This window comes from Mesocricetus auratus, unplaced genomic scaffold (genome assembly GCF_017639785.1).
Source record: "Mesocricetus auratus isolate SY011 unplaced genomic scaffold, BCM_Maur_2.0 Super-Scaffold_100023, whole genome shotgun sequence".
Taxonomy (NCBI): domain Eukaryota; kingdom Metazoa; phylum Chordata; class Mammalia; order Rodentia; family Cricetidae; genus Mesocricetus; species Mesocricetus auratus.
Genome location: NW_024429204.1, coordinates 22,149,468 through 22,165,570, shown reverse-complemented (window position 1 = coordinate 22,165,570; position 16,103 = coordinate 22,149,468).

The following is a 16,103-nucleotide window of genomic DNA, read 5'->3' as shown; positions in this document are numbered from 1 at the left end:
CTAATACCTAGCCTGATAGAGATAGCCACTGGTAAGTTTGATTGAATTTTTATCTCGTTTGTCTTAAGAACACAAACCAAAGATAACCTTTGTCATTTAATTGGACATAAAGTAGTTGTGTCTGAAAAGCCCCACTACTCCCCCAGCCTCATTGAAGGATCTCTTGTAAATCCTTCACAAACAGACCTAGATTGGAATTCTATTCTAATCTTACTATTCTATTCTTACTAATGGCATAATACTTAGTGATTAATATACAATGACACAAATGCTTCTGCCCCCCTCAGAATTCACATGTTGAAATCTTAACCCCTCCAGGTCATGGTATTGAGGATGGGAACTGGTTGAATCATAAAGTTGGAGCCTTCACAGTGATATCAGTGCTCCTAAAAAGAAACCCCAGAGATCTGCCATGTGATGACACAGCAAGAGGGTATTGCTTATCACCCAGAAAATGGCCCTCATGGGACACCATAGCTGCCTGTGCCACGGTACTGGACTCTTCAGCCTCCAGAACTTTGAGGAAGTTTACAAGCTACCCAGTATGTGCCATTTTGTTACAAGAGAACAAGTTGTCACTGTGATCCTGTATTTCCTCCCTTGTATAAGAAGGACAGCAACAATAATAATATACCCATCTCCAGAGGCGGTGTGCAGACTGAATGAGATAGGGATTTCTAAGGCTCCTAACATGGTTTTGGGCACCAAGGATGCAAAGCCCCCTTGTACTCTGTGACCAGTGCTTACCCACCTGCTTATCCAATGTCTAGAAATAACAGATGTAAGGAAACATAGGCACTAATAGGTCCCTTCACAACAGGTATCAAAGGAACTGTAACGTTGAATTGATGCCAAAATAATGAGTGGTAAAGGAAATGCAGACCTAGATCTCCTCTTCTGTAATAACCCTTGCAGCCAGGGAGCATTTTCAGAAAGCCAAAGAGGAAAACCCTGTGACTTTTCCTAAATCAGGACAAAAGAATCTTCTACTGTGAACCTCCAGTCCCAAAGCAGCAGGCCATGCGTCTCTCCAAGGAGCCTACCTACTGCCTCACCTGTCACCTCTTGCTTGGAAAGACAGATGGGACATGTCCATCCAGACACTTCCAAGCTGAAGTAAAGGTATGAAAAGAGCTGATACCACAGTCACCAGTGAGAATCAGCTGTCCCTGAGATGCAACACCTGTTCCTTCTCAAGCCAATAGAGCATTTGTCACCAATGGCCATGCCCTTCTGTCCCCAAGATCCTGCTCAGGTCTCCCTTTGGGAAATGTTCCATGACACCTAGAGTGAAAAAGCTTGGTGCTCAGGAAGGCAAGCAGGCACTCTGTGCCAGAGATTTCCACGGATCCCACTGAGCTCTACAAGAAGAAGAAAAGCTTTTATTTGAAAGATGGGGTCCTCTAAGAGTCAGACCAACTATTTGTTAAAAATGAGCCTCAGATCTGTCCTCAGGAAGATAAAGTTCAAGAATAATGTAGTCAGACAGAAAAAGTAACACACACACACACCATACACACCACACACTGCACACATACCACACACCACATATGCACACACACATATACTACACTCACAACACATACACAAACACACACACACATACACATCATACAACACACACATATACTACATGCATACCACACACACATCACACACACACACATATACTACATTCACACCACACACACATATGTCACACCACTCACACACACACAAAAAAACACATCACACAAAAACACACCACATACATAACACACAGTTATACACATCACACATCATACCACATACACACCACAAATACAGCATGCACACCACACTCATACACATTCAACACATATAACATGCGTATGCACACACCACACACACATATCACCATACAACACACCGCACACATAACACTCATCACATCACATACACTACACACACACACACGTATGCATGTATCACACACATTCCCACATGTCATACACACACAATACACAAATTACCACCCAACTAAAAGATCCGGCTTTGTTTTCTGGATATGGCAGTCTACTTAAAACCTTACTAGTTCTTTTTCTTTAATTGATTAAATCTGTTCACTGACAGTTTCATACAAGTATAAAATGTGTTGCTTACTCTGACCCCCACCCTCTCTTATGTCTTTCCCACCCCTGACATCTTGCCTTCCTCCCTGCAAGACCCTTTCCCACATCCATGTCTTTTTGTTTGGTTTTATGACCCACTGAGTTTAACCAGGGATGTCTGTGTGACCTTGGGTTTGAAACTACCTAGCAGAGACCGGACGGCTCACTGTGGGTTGGGCACACATCTAAAGTCGACGACCATCCCTCCTCCACAATCCATCAATAGCCAATAACTCAGCAAAGAGGAATGGGCTCCCCAAGCACCTCTGCTCTCCATCTTTACTGTTCCCGGGCACAGTGCTGAGCAGGTCCAGGGCAGGCAAGTGCAGCTGTCATAAGACCATGTTCGCAGTAGTTACATCATGCCTGAAGATCGTGTTTCACAGCCCTTCTCCCTGTTTTCTGGTTCCTATGCACTTTCCAGTACCTCTCAGTGATATTTCCTGAGCCTTGGAGCAGGTGGTCTATGTGTCCTATTTAGGACTAAACACTCAATTGTCAACTCTCAAGCATCATAAGCAGCCATGAAATCCTGCAAACACTGCCATTCACGCCAAAGAGTTTCTCTGATTGAGGCTGTGGGTAGAATTTGTCTATGGCTAAACGCGTAAATATTTAGAATGCAGTTTGGTGTCGTGATGACTTAGCTAAACAGCAGCAGGACATTCTCCTGCAGGACCTGAGACCTCCCAGGCATGGGTCGTTCACTGTGTTTACAGTACCAACCATGAATCCCCTCCCGTGGGGTGGGCCTCAAATCCAATCCAAAAGCAGTTGGTTACCCCATAGCGTGAGACCTGTTACTTCTGCTATCTCTTTTGCTTTACAGAACGCCCATTGTTCACAAGAAGGCTGTGCTATGAATGAAACAAACAAAGTAATATTTTGGGCAGCAAAGTATTTCTATACTCAAAGAATGGTGTCATGTAGACACACAAGTTTAAAATGTGAATCCTGTCCAGCACTATCATACTCCACTCGGTGATATTGCTCACTATAGCTTTTTTCTTCATTTGACAAAACATTTTCTTCCTGTGTGTGCATCTTGCTGTTATTTTTCTGATAATATGTAAGCTCCATGCAGCAGCTACTTCCCATCCTGTGTACCATGTTCCTTCTAGTGTCTAGAGAAGTGTCTGTTCCATGGAGACACCCATGTAAGTCAACGGCCAGTCCTGAGACACAACACACGTTAGCTGTTTTAAAAACTTAAAATTGTTATCTAGTCATAAAGCCATGATGTTTTTAGCTTGGTGACTACAACATTAAGGGGACAGGGGTTCCTTTCAAAGTGCCACCTAGAGAAGAGGTTATAATTAATAAAGGTTACAAGGATAAAGGTTAAAATTATTACAAAATAAAAATGAAGAAAAGGTGCCCTGTGGAGCTGAATCCTGCCTCCTGGGAGAAGCTACAGCTGAGGAAGTGCTGTCCCTATTTCCTGGACTAAGAATGCGGAATCAGTAGCGCCAGCTACTCAGGTGACATCTTCAAGATGAACGGTGATAAGGTTATCGGTGTAGGAGTTTTTAAAACTGGATTCCAGTGCTGCTAACAAAGGGTTACCATGTCCACAACATCTTAAGAGGAATTTTAAGCCACCAGGAAACTCCAGGTAGGTAGGAGCCAATGGGAAGGAGTAATATAGTCTGTGGCATTCCAGTCCCAGAACCAGGGGTAACAGTAACCAGGCTTAGATGCAATGATTTAATAAAGTTACCAGTAAAGATTTCCAAAAGTCGTAGAATAAAAGTAAAGAAAGACAAAAATAAATGGAGAAGGGAAGGAAAGACAAACTAAAGCAGACAGAAGACAGGACAGTGGGATTCGGGGTAAGAGCAATACTAGCTAAAGCTATTGACACTCAGAACATGGTAGGCTCTTTACACATGTACCCACCTGTCCTCGGAAAACTCCGTAGTGCAGGGTTTACTATTCCCACCTTATAGATGAGAAAACCAAGCCAGTGAGGAGCAGAGCCACTAATTGCTTGAATTGTGACCTCATCTGTGTTCAGCGTGGAAGTGTGTCTTTTCCCGTCAATACACAATGGCTTGTGAGGCTTGAAAGTTGGTCTTTCTAGAAGACAGAGTCCGAAGGGAAACGTAACCCTGTTCCTGCAAGCTTCGTAATGATCCACGGGTTCTGTGGTGGTTTGGGTGAGAATGCCCCCCATAGGTTCATACGTTTCAACGCTTGGTCACTACGGAGTGGCAGTATTTGAACAGATTAGAAGGCATGGCCTTGTTGGAGGAAGTCTGTTACTGAGAGTGAGCGTTGAGGTTTCAAAACACTGATTCCAAGTCCAGAGTCTCTGCTCTTCCTACTTCCTGGCAATCCAGATGTAGAACTCTCAGCTCATTCTCCAGGACCATGGCTGCCTGCATGCCACCATGCTCCCCACCATCATGATAATGGACTAAATATCTGAAGCTGTAAGCCAGCCCCAACTAAACGATTCCTTATGTAAGACTTGATGTGATTATGGTGTCTCATCACAGCAATAGAACACTGACAAGGGAATTTCATTCTCCATGCTACTGCCCTGTAATGTCATCTTTGAACTTCACCTACACGGGAAATGGAAAAGTAAACTTCACTCGGTGTCCTGGACAGCAGACTTACGGTGAAGCCACGCTGATGACATCAGCACCTCCAGCAATCACCCATGCTAAGGAAACCTGCTTCGGGAAGGAGAGGACACATTGTTTGTGACCCCTCCAGAGCCGCAGGAACGTGTGTGGACTCACCTGAGGAAATCACGCTAATTTACCTCACCAATGGCCAGCTCCGGCAGGAACACATGCTCCAGACCCTGTCAATATCCCAAAATAGTGAGTCTTCTAGTTTGCTTTCTGTTGCCGTGAGAGACACCATGACCAAACTCAGCTTGAGGAGGAAAGGGTTTGTTTCAGCTGACAGCTTGCAGCCCATCATGAAAGGAAGACAGGAGAGGAACTCACAGTAGTAACCTGGAGACAGGGACTGAAACAAAGACCAAAGAAAAAGGCTGGCTTGCTCTAGCATCGTGTCCAGCTACATTTCTCACACACTGGGAACCTTGTATCCAGAGGTGGCACCACCCACGGTGGGATGTGCCCTCTTGCAGCAATCATTAATGGAGAAAATGCACTACAGACTTGCCTACAGGCTAACCTGATGGAGGCATTTTCTCAATCGAGGTTCCTTCTCCCCAAATGACTCTAGCTCGTGCCAAGTTAAAGTAAAAAACAACAACAAATAACCAGTACAACCGTAGTGCTACAGGGGCTCTGGATCCATTCTTCTCTTATTTTTCTCCTCTGAACTCAAGTGTAGGTGAAATGCAACGCCTACTGCTGCTATCATCTTGTAATTATTGGGAGGAGCTACTATCAAAATCCTAATGTCAACTTATTCGCAGTTGTCAGAAACAAGACACTTTTTATTTAAGTCTTCTTTGGATACACAAATGTAACAGTGTTTCAATGGGAAGCATTTGAAGTGATCTGGCTGGTATGGTCACAAGGCTAAGAGCAGCAGGGAATCAGAGGCCAAGTTTTAGACTGTTGTTTTGCATACCTCTACATCAGCTTGTATAACTAGCCTAGTTATGTTCCTGTTTCTAAGATAAAATATTCAGGAAAAGTGAGTTTAGGGAGAAAAGCTTAAATTTGGCTTCCAGCTTCAGAGAGAATGTAGTCATGGCAAGAAAGGATTGCTGGATCGTGGGGCTGGCCTGCCACTCTGTATCAGCGATCCAAAAGCAGAAAAAATACAGGAAGTGGGGCCAGGCGAGTGAACCCCAAATCCCATCCCCAGTGGTGTACTTCCTCCAGAAAGACTCCAACTCCTAAAAGCTCTGTAATCTTCCCAAACAATGCTACCAACTGGGGGTCAAGTTCTCAAACATGTGATCCTGTGGGGAGCACTTCACATGCAAGTTCTCAAGCATTTGACCCTATGGGGAGCACTTCACATCCAAGATCTCAGACATGTGACCCTGTGGGGAGCACTTCACATTCAAGTTCTCAGACATGTGACCCTGTGGGGAGCACTTCACATCCAAGTTCTCAGACATGTGACCCTGTGGAGAGCACTTCACATCCAAGATCTCAAACATGTGACCCTGTGGGGAGCACTTCACATCCAAGATCTCAGACATGTGATCCTGTGGGGAGCACTTCACATCCAAGTTCTCAGACATGTGACCCTGTGGAGAGCACTTCACATCCAAGTTCTCAGACATGTGACCCTGTGGGGAGCACTTCACATCCAAGTTCTCAAACATGTGACCCTGTGGGGAGCACTTCACATCCAAACCACCACAGCACCCAAACACCTAACACATAAGAGGAACTCAGCAAGTAGTCACAGAAACTAACCAATCAATCCATTAACACATATGGTTGGGAACATAGGTACCAGCTCTGCTTGAGAATTACAGGTATTTCTAAAAACACAGAATGTATAGGCTCTATCCCTGAGAAAGACCCCAGCTCAGCAGACAGTCAGAACTATGACACAGAATGACTTTGAACCAAGTGTAAAATCGGTTGTTCTGGAAATATTTCTTTTGAGTTTTCTTATTTCTTTCTTTCTCTTGAGGGAAATTTGTTTTCTGGTTTGGTCATTCTGAAACAGGGTCTCCCCATATATCTCAGGCTGGATTCAACCTCTCAGTTCCTCTCAAGTCCTCCATCTTCGACCATCCCAAGAGGTGGTATTAGAGGCATGTATCACCACACCCAGATGGAAACACCTCCTCTGTTACTTTCCGTTGAATCCTGATTAAGGAACAGGAATGAATCAGTACACTGCACAGCCAATTAAGAATTGCAAATCAACGTGCAATCGAAGGATCCATGCAAGCTGAAATAATCAGGTGCCTCCCATAAGGCAAGCTATGGCCAAGAAGGATGTTGCTTTGTCACCCTGTTTCCAAACCAAAGAGAATAAATCCAAGCTCTATGGACAGAAAATCAACTGTCGTCTTGGATTTTAACAAAGTCCCAAAAAAAAGTTGAGATGAAAATAGTAATTCTAAGCAGTAAGGAATCATAAAGTCAGGACTTGGGCTCTCCAAAGAGAACTAAACTAGAGCAGCCTGGATGTACTCTCTGGGCTCCACCAGGACCTAAGTGAAGAGTTAAGAGAGCATATTTGGGGAGCTTGTAACAATAGTATGTGTTACCCACCTTCCACCTCTGGGGAGTCTGTTTCCCTTCATGCAGAACCAAATGTGAAAGGTTTCACGGGATCCCTGGGGAATGTAACACAAGTGTCACGTAGAATTTGGGGAGTGTGGTAAGACTCTCAGACACAGAAGAGAAAAACCTGAATTCTCTCTTGCTGATAGCAAAATGAAGATACTCTGTGCACTGCTATGTCAACGATTGAAGGAAAGTGAGCATCATCCAGGCATGGGGGATTGATTTTTGCAAAACAGAGTGGCATTTGTCTTTAATTGTGTTCAATCAAAAGCCCACCCTGAAGGGGCTGCATGGGTGGAAGAGAGAAGGATCGCCTGGCATTTCAGGGCTAAGAGGGTAGTCATAGTGACAGTTCAGAAGAGATCAGTGACTGTCTAGGGGACACTGCAGGAGATCACCAGCACCAGGCTCAGATGAAACTCAGAAAAGCTTCCTATAAAAAAAAAACCAGCCCACCATTGTGCAGTGGCCATGGAAGAATACCACTGTGAGGTGACCTTTCTCCAAATGCCCTCTCCCCTGAGGCTAACTGTGGAAGGATCAGAAACAGCGTCTGATCCATAGGAGGCAAGACGAAGCCGGCTGGCATCCTCATCACCCTGCAGCAGTGGCCCAGCCTGAAGCTGGGGTGGGCAAACTTCAAAGAGAATAGGAACGGTAGCGTGTGGATAGCACCAGACTCTACCAATATCATATCTTTGCACTAGATTAAACTGAAACTTTATGTGTTTTTTTTAAATCTCCAAACAAAGAGCTCTTTATTTTCTAACAGCAACTGAAAAAAAAAACCTGACTTGATGCAGCAAGGGACAAGTAATCCAGAAAGTCAGGCTGAAATGAACTCCGGGCACCTGTCCTAGGCGAGTTACAGGTGTGATATCCACGGGGCACCGTTGAGGCTGCCCCAAGAGGCCCTGGTTCTTGTTACCTTCGTCGTTCCTCCGTGCTCTGTGCCACCCACCGTCACATCCTTCATGTCTCCCTTCATGACTCCGTAGCCCCTTCTAAGTCTACTTAGCACATCACAGACTCTGCTGAGATGCTGAGCAGTGCAACGTGCCTCCGGGCTCAAGACCCGGCTCCACCGTTTCCCATCTGAGTCAAGACCCGGCTCCGCCATTTCCCATCTGGGTAGAAGTCCTGGCTCTATCATTTCCCATCTGGATAGACACCCTGGCTCCATCATTTCCTGTCTCAGTGGAAGACCCGGCTCCACTATTTCCCATCTGTGTGGAACACACAGCTCCACCAGTTCCCATCTGAGTCAAGACCCGGCTCCACTATTTCCCATCTGGGTAGACACCCTGGCTCCATCATTTCCTGTCTCAGTGGAAGACCCGGCTCCACCATTTCCCATCTGGGTGGAAGACCTGGCTCTACCATTTCCCATCTGGGTAGAGATCCTGGTTCCATCATTTCCCATCTGGGTAGACACCCTGGCTCCATCATTTCCTATCTCAGTGGGAGACCCGGCTCCACCAGTTCCGATCTGAGTCACATTAAGCTTTGCCCTTTGAGCTCCTTATCAAGCAAACTGAAGTGATGAGAGGGAGGCCATGCTGGGGCACTTGGGTATGTGGCTGTCTCCACTGTTTCCTCACTCACGTGTCTCTCTCTTGTGGATGCTGCGGTTTTTTGTGTGTAGTGTCTCGTCATCGTGGTCTCAGAGTCCCTCTCACAACATACCATAAATGTCTACCCTCTGACTCATCTGTGCCCTAGAAACTCAGACTGTGTGTGTAATGGAAGAGGGCTGAGATCTGGAAGAAAGGCAGGAAGACCATCCTGCAATGAAGAGAGAGGAGACAGGACATCGAGCATCCTGCAATGAAGAGAGAGGAGACAGGACATCGAGCATCCTGCAATGAAGAGAGAGGAGACAGGACATCGAGCATCCTGCAATGAAGAGAGAGGAGACAGGGCATCGAGCTCCCTCGGACACGCCCAAAACTCTACTTTCGCCATCTTCTTGACTTTTCACTGAAGATACGCAATACAAATCTCAGCAACCCGAAGAACTTCATAAAGCTGCTGAATAGTGGGGCTGGGGGCTGAAGAGATGGCTCAGAGGTTAAGAGCACTGGCTGCTCTTCCAGAGGACCTGGGTTCAATTCCCAGCAACCACATGGTGGCTCACAGCCATCTATAATGAGATCTTGTGCCCTCTGCTGTCCTGCGCAGGCAGAACACTGTATACATGATAGATAAATAAATCTTTGAAAAAAATATAATGAGGCAGTACAATGAGTCTTTGTGTGTGTGTGTGTGTGTGTGTGTGTGTGTGTCTGTCTGTCTGTCTGTAGTTCCAAGTTCAACTGCTAACTGATCCTATTCTCATAGACTACAGAGACATGGAGACATTACATTCCCATTCTTCTACCAAAGGTTTTGACAGAGGAAAGAAAATTAAATAAAAATAGAGGAATTCAGGGAAAGGGAAAGGAGGAGAAAGGACAGAGAGAAGAAAGAAGAGTCTCCCTGTCCCCAACATGTTATAGTGGCTGCAGGCACTGAGCCCCTCTCTATGCAAAGAAAAACTGAGAGATTCAACTTCCCTTCACCACCAGAGCAATGGTAATGAGGTAATTTATTCCCCCCAAGAAGCGCTATGATAATAATCCCCTCAGCTGACTGCTCTCACTAAAGCTTCCCCACAAACATATGAAAGCCTAAGCCCAACAATCAGTACACTAATTGAAATGCCAAGATGAAGTTCAATAGATGGTCGTTGCTGGGTCAGAACCATCATTACCAGCCGCTAACTGTTATATGAAAAGGCCCATGAAGAGATGCAGTTCCAGCAGTATACTTTAACCCTTCCCACACCCACTGTGGGAAGAGGAAAAGAAGGACACGCTGGGCAGGGGTGGCTGTGGTCTTAGATGAGGAGAGCAAACAGACTAGTAGTGGAGGCATCCGGGCTCTCAGGGAGCTGAGGGCAACAGCGTCACACCCACTTTCTTCACTGAAGAGTGCTTCATCAGGAGTGTCCAAGACACCGGAGCCAGACCTGGATGCCCAACATGGATGGCTTCAGAATGTTTTTCACACCTATAAAGCAAACGTCATAAAGTTGGGATCTTGGAGAATCATCCGTATGAATGTTAAGATGTGTGTCTGCCATGCAGCAGTTACTGCAGAAATAGATAGAACCATCACCAATAACAGCAAACCAGAATCCCAACCAACAGTCTTCATTGTGAAGTTGTTATAACTGGGAACTGTGTCTGTAGTTCCAAGTTCAACTGTTAACTGACCCTGTCTATTCTCATAGACTAGAGAGACATGGAGACATTACATTCCCATTCTTCTAACAAAGGTTTTGACAGAAGGCATGAAGATGAGCATAGCCTATCAAACTCTTTAAAGATTTATTTATGTAGGTTATGTATATGAGTGATCTACCTGCATATACAACTTTATAAAGGGTATTAGGTGGTGAGCTGCCATGTGGTTGCTGGGAATTGAACTCAGAACCTCTGGAAGAGCAGCCAGTGCTCTTAACTGCTGAACCATCTCTCCAGCCCCTTGGCCTATTAGGCTTAAGTCAGGAGACATTTGTCAAACACTCTGGATTGAGGATCTGTACTGTATTCTGTGTAAGTTAGCACTCAAGTACTCAAGAAAACAAGCACAGACTGAAGCTATTGCCCAGCAAGGGTTAAGAAACAGGAAGTTCAGCCCATTCTCAGGTGTCATTGCATTTCCCCCTAGCACTTGGCCTCCTAAAGTTGAAACACGAGTCATTTTAAAGCCAGCTGCAGAAGGAACAGGTATATCATAAACAAGGCATTTCAGGGCAGGGCACACTCTTCAGACAGGTGAGAGTCCAGGGCTTGAAAGGAAGAGATGCAACTTTCATCTTGCCTTCAAAGATGGGTATAACAAACAACCACAGATTCCGGTTATCTCAAGAGATGTGGTCTCTGCCCGAATCCCAAGATCTGGAACTCCTAATTCAAGTAGATAGCTAAGCCGCATGGATCCTAGGGGTTCCAGGAGTTCCCAGTGATGCTTGGTTTCCATGGCACCATCACTCCAACCTCTGTCCTATACTTAGTTGCTCCTTGCATCTCTGGGTCTTCTCTTATAGAGCCTAGAAGAATGTCATCATAGGATTCAGGGCCCACCTGTGTATTCAAGGTGATTTCATGTCGAGATCCTTGCCTTAATTACACCTGCAAAGAATTTTGTTCAGATAATAGTCACAGGATCTGAGCATTGGGGCACAGAAATATTAGAGGACGAGGGACCACTATTCAATCCACTACAGAACCCCAAGATTCCACCACGTCTGAAACTTCCTCCCATCAATTCTTTCCTCTCCCTGGCCAGCTCCATCAGTCTCTCATTTGTCTGCCCATACCCAAGAGCAAGTTATTGTCTCCTAGACCCAACCCCCTGCAGTGTTCCTCCACACAGTAAATATTAAACATGGAGCTTCAACTTCCTTACCACCCAATGTACAGCAATCCCTTTGAACCTGGCTTCTGCCTGTCCTGGTAAACTAAGCAGTTCTCTCCAAGGCCTCATCTCTCTCCACATCTCCCCTCCCTCCCTCCACCCCAGCCACACTGGCCTTTTGCTGATTCTCATCTAAAGGCTTACATATTTTATGATAGTTCATCCCTCTTCCTAGAACACCTTCTCGGTACTCCAGGGATATGGCACTAATCAGTTAATGCGTATATAGAAAGAGATTTATTTAGGGAATTGGCTCATATAATTATGGAAGATGGCAAGGTCAAAATCTTCAGCATAGTTGTGCAAAGATTCAGAAAGAATCAGTACTGCAATTTGAGTCCAAAGGACTCCCCAGTCAAACATTACTACATAAAAAACCCTCTTATGTCATCCATCTAAAGTAGAGGCTCTGGCTTGGCTTAATTAGTTATTAGGGAGCAAGACTCACTGCCCAAGACTGTCATATCATTTGCATATGCATTGTCTTATTAAGTCTCTGCCATTTCTGTCATCATCATCACTAGCTATGTGATATTGGGGAAAATTTATCTTGATCACCATTATAACCCCACTGGATAAATTATTGCATCACACACAGTAGGTCCTATGTTATCTGGTGTTAGTTTGGAGGCCAAACTTAAGATGGGAGTTCCAACTGCACAACTTGTAAGAGGACATAGCAACAAGAGCCATGGGACCAAAATGCAGCCCCGATTTGTGAAAAAGAGTTACAGGAAGAATCTTAGATTAGAGACAATCCCAACAGATTTTCAGCCAGCCCTCTGGAGAGTCTTGGAGAGAAGTTTTGCATCCTTAGGAATAGTCCTCCATCTGCAGTCACTGACTGGTCACCACTTAGAGACATGTGTCCTCAATGCATGGTTAAGCTAAAGGAAAGCAGCTGGGCTGGTCAATTTCACAGTCAACTCAGGTGAGATTATTATGTGGATGTCTTCTGTCCATGACCTGCTGCCTCGGTCCTGGCTTAAGCCAAGGGTGAACACGGCGTTCCTCTTCCGCCGTCCCTGAAACTCCCTCGGCCTCTGTGTTTGTGTGTGTGTTGCTTCTCCTGGCTCCCCTCCTTCCTCTCTAACTCTTCTTCCTCTCTTATCCTCTCCTTTTCCCCTCGACCCTGAACTAAATGTCTCCCCTGTGGTCGTCTGAATGAGAAGCATCCCGCAAAAGTGTCTGCAGATGTGGTCAAAGGGGACAAGGGTCCGTCCCAGGCTGCTAACCAAACTCGGCAGTGCCGCTGACTCGGTGCTTGGCTTTGGTGGCCTGGCCAATGCAAGAGTAAAGGAGTCATCGATTCTTCCTTCACGTTCACAGAGAGCCACTGAGGTCAGGTGCTGTGTGGCTAGGAGGAGGCCTGGAGAGGGCAAGCGACCCGAGAGGGCATCACGGAACAGTGAAAATAAAGCCTAGGTTACAGTAGAGACCCCCTAATGCCAGAGTCATGAGACACCTGCCAAGAAGGAGCTACAGACAGGAAGCGGAGCTAGCCCAAGACAGAGATGTGTGTTACAGGCATCAAGGTGGAGGGGTAGAGCCTCCATCAGAGAAGACCTTTGAGACTGAAGTCCCAGGCACAGGGCACGGAGCTACAGGGTCTGGTGTCTGACCTGCCGGGCTTCAGTCTTTCCTTGATGCAGTATTTCCTCATTATGCCCCCCACTCCTCCCCTCAGAATGGGAATGTATATTCTACGCCATCGTATGTTGGAAGTGGGTATTTTGCTTTCTGACGTTGCAGGAAAGCCAGACGAACCCTGTTTTGCATTATGATATGGGCCATGGGCCTATGGGGATGCGGGACTGGAATGTGGTGGCTTGGATGTGAAGTGTCCCCGATAGGCTGGGGTGTTTGAATCCTTGGTGGTCGCGTTTGGAGAGGTTATTGGAACTTCGGTGGCATGAAGGCTTGCTAGGCCAAGTATGTCGCTGGGGTGAACCTTGAGCTTTCACAGCCTTGCTCCTCTTCCGGCTCACTCTTCACTTCCTGTGTGTGACAGCTTGAGATGTGATCTCCCAGCTTCCTGCGCTGGCCTCCAGCCACCATACCTTCCCTACCACTGTGGGCGTCAAGCCCTCTGTCACTGTACACCAAAATCAACTCTTCCTTAAGTTGCTTTGGATTATAACAGCCTTGGCTTTTATTACAGCAAAATAAAGGAACTAATAGAGCTCCCAGAATGACCTCCCAGGCCTCCTCCTGCTGCCTCTCTGTCCTGCATGCCTCCAGGCATGTAAGGTTATTATGTGGGTAGCTCTGGCATTATTATTATGGAGCATTCTTTGTGTGCCTGGCCTTACACGGAGTTTTCAATTGTATAACCCACTCATCCTCACTTCGTCCGCGAGGAAACGTTACCATTCCATTCTAAAGACACAGAAATTGAGACTGGGATAGGCTACTTAGCCAAAGCTCGCTCATCTTAAAAACTGCCAGAATTAAAACTCAGGTATGTACAATTCTACAGTCTGTCCTCTAGTTCATTAGAAGACTGACAACGGTCAGCATTTATCCTTTCAACTTGCACGTCAAGCAAAATGCAGCCTGATGAGGATGGGTTTGGCTGGTGTGACTTAGAAGCCACGTATTACAACTCCCTATAGCCCAGAGGTGCCTGGGGTAGCCGAGCATATATCAGGTTCTTGGTGGTCACCAGGGCCACACTTGCCTGTGGAGGCACTGACAGCTCTGAAGGGGTTAACGGCTCCTGAGGAGAGGGCCTGGCTGTGGGCAATCTCTTTTAAATAATAAGCCCCTGGTATCCTCGCTAATGACATTCTCAGTGCGGCAGGTTTTACTCACAGGAGTAATGAATTAATTAGTGAATATGGGTGAGAAGCTCTTTGAAGTTCTGAGAAGCCCACAGTACAGATGCTAAGAAAAGGAACCAAACAGACGAAATCAGATGGCCTGTGAGGGCCGGATAGCTCTTGGTGATGGAGCCCCCGGCTCTCTGTGAGGACAAGGGCGGACAGAACAAAGTAAAAGCGAAAACTCCTCGAAAGGGCACCCGAGACCTGTGCATGCCTTCAGAGACTCCCTGGTCCCTTCTGGAGGCCTAGCAAACTGTTACACAGTCTTCTCGTTCCCATGAATTGGCAGTGCTTCCTGCATGGCTGTGCAGGAAAAAACGTCTGAGGCCTCTGTTGCCACCAGGCTGTGCCTTGCTGAGTTACCCCATGTTACCTAAGACCCTTTTCCAGACTGTGATTTGCCCTGAGAGACAGCGTTTGATTCCATCTGAGGATGGAAGATGACTGTGTCTACCTGTCTACCATCACCAGCAAGGCACACACTGCTAAATAACAGTCCTAAATGGACAGAGGCTGCCGCCATACAAACTTACCAAACAAAATTGAGGCTACAGGAGCACAAAGATATATTAAAATCCTCTCAGGAAAACTAAATCCAATGACTTATCAGACATAACAGACTGAAAACCAGCGTGCAACTCCCTCACCTGGACCCCGTAAAGAGGAAGGCATCTCATACTGCAACGGCCATCACCCACCGACCTGTCATCTCACCTCTTGAATCAAGGATGCAGCAAGGGACAGACAGGCAGAGGATTCCCAGGTGTCCTAGAGGGTTAAGCCTGACCTCTCTGTCGTTGATGCAGCCTGCTTGCGCCTTCCACCCATTCATCCATCCAGACCAGCCTCCAATATCCAGCACTTCACAACAACCAACAACCAAGGCCACATCTGGGGATGACTTCTTGCTGCATCAGCTATGATGGAAGAGAGCACCAAGTAAGAGAATGAGAACTGGGGGAGAGAGGGAGAGAGGAAGAGAGGGAGGAGAGAGAGGAAGAGAGGGAGGACAGAGAGGGAGAGAAAAGAGAGGTGGAGAGAGGAAGAGAGGGAGGAGAAAGAAGGAGAGAGAGAGAAGGAGAGAGGGGGGGAGAGAGGAAGAGAAGGAGGAGAGAGAAGGAGAGAGGAGAGAGAAGGAGAGAGGAGAGAGAGTGGAGAGAGAAAGAGAGAGGGAGGAGAGAAAGGAAGAGAGGGAACAGACAGGGAGAGAGGGGGAGAGAGGACAGACAGGGAGAGAGAGGAGGGAGGGAGAGGAGAGAGGGAGAGAAGAGAGGGAGGGAAAGAGGAGAGACAGAGGGAGAAAGAGAGGAGAGAGAGGGAGAGGAGAGAAGTAGAGGAGAGAGAGAGGAGAGAGAGAGGTAGGGAGGGGGAGAGAGAGACCACACCCTGCTATAAGGAAGCTACTCTTGGGAGGAAAGGCCTTGGGAGCAGGTCCCTGCATGGGAAGCTCTTCTTGCTGCAATCATACTTTTCACAAACACGTGTCTCATGAG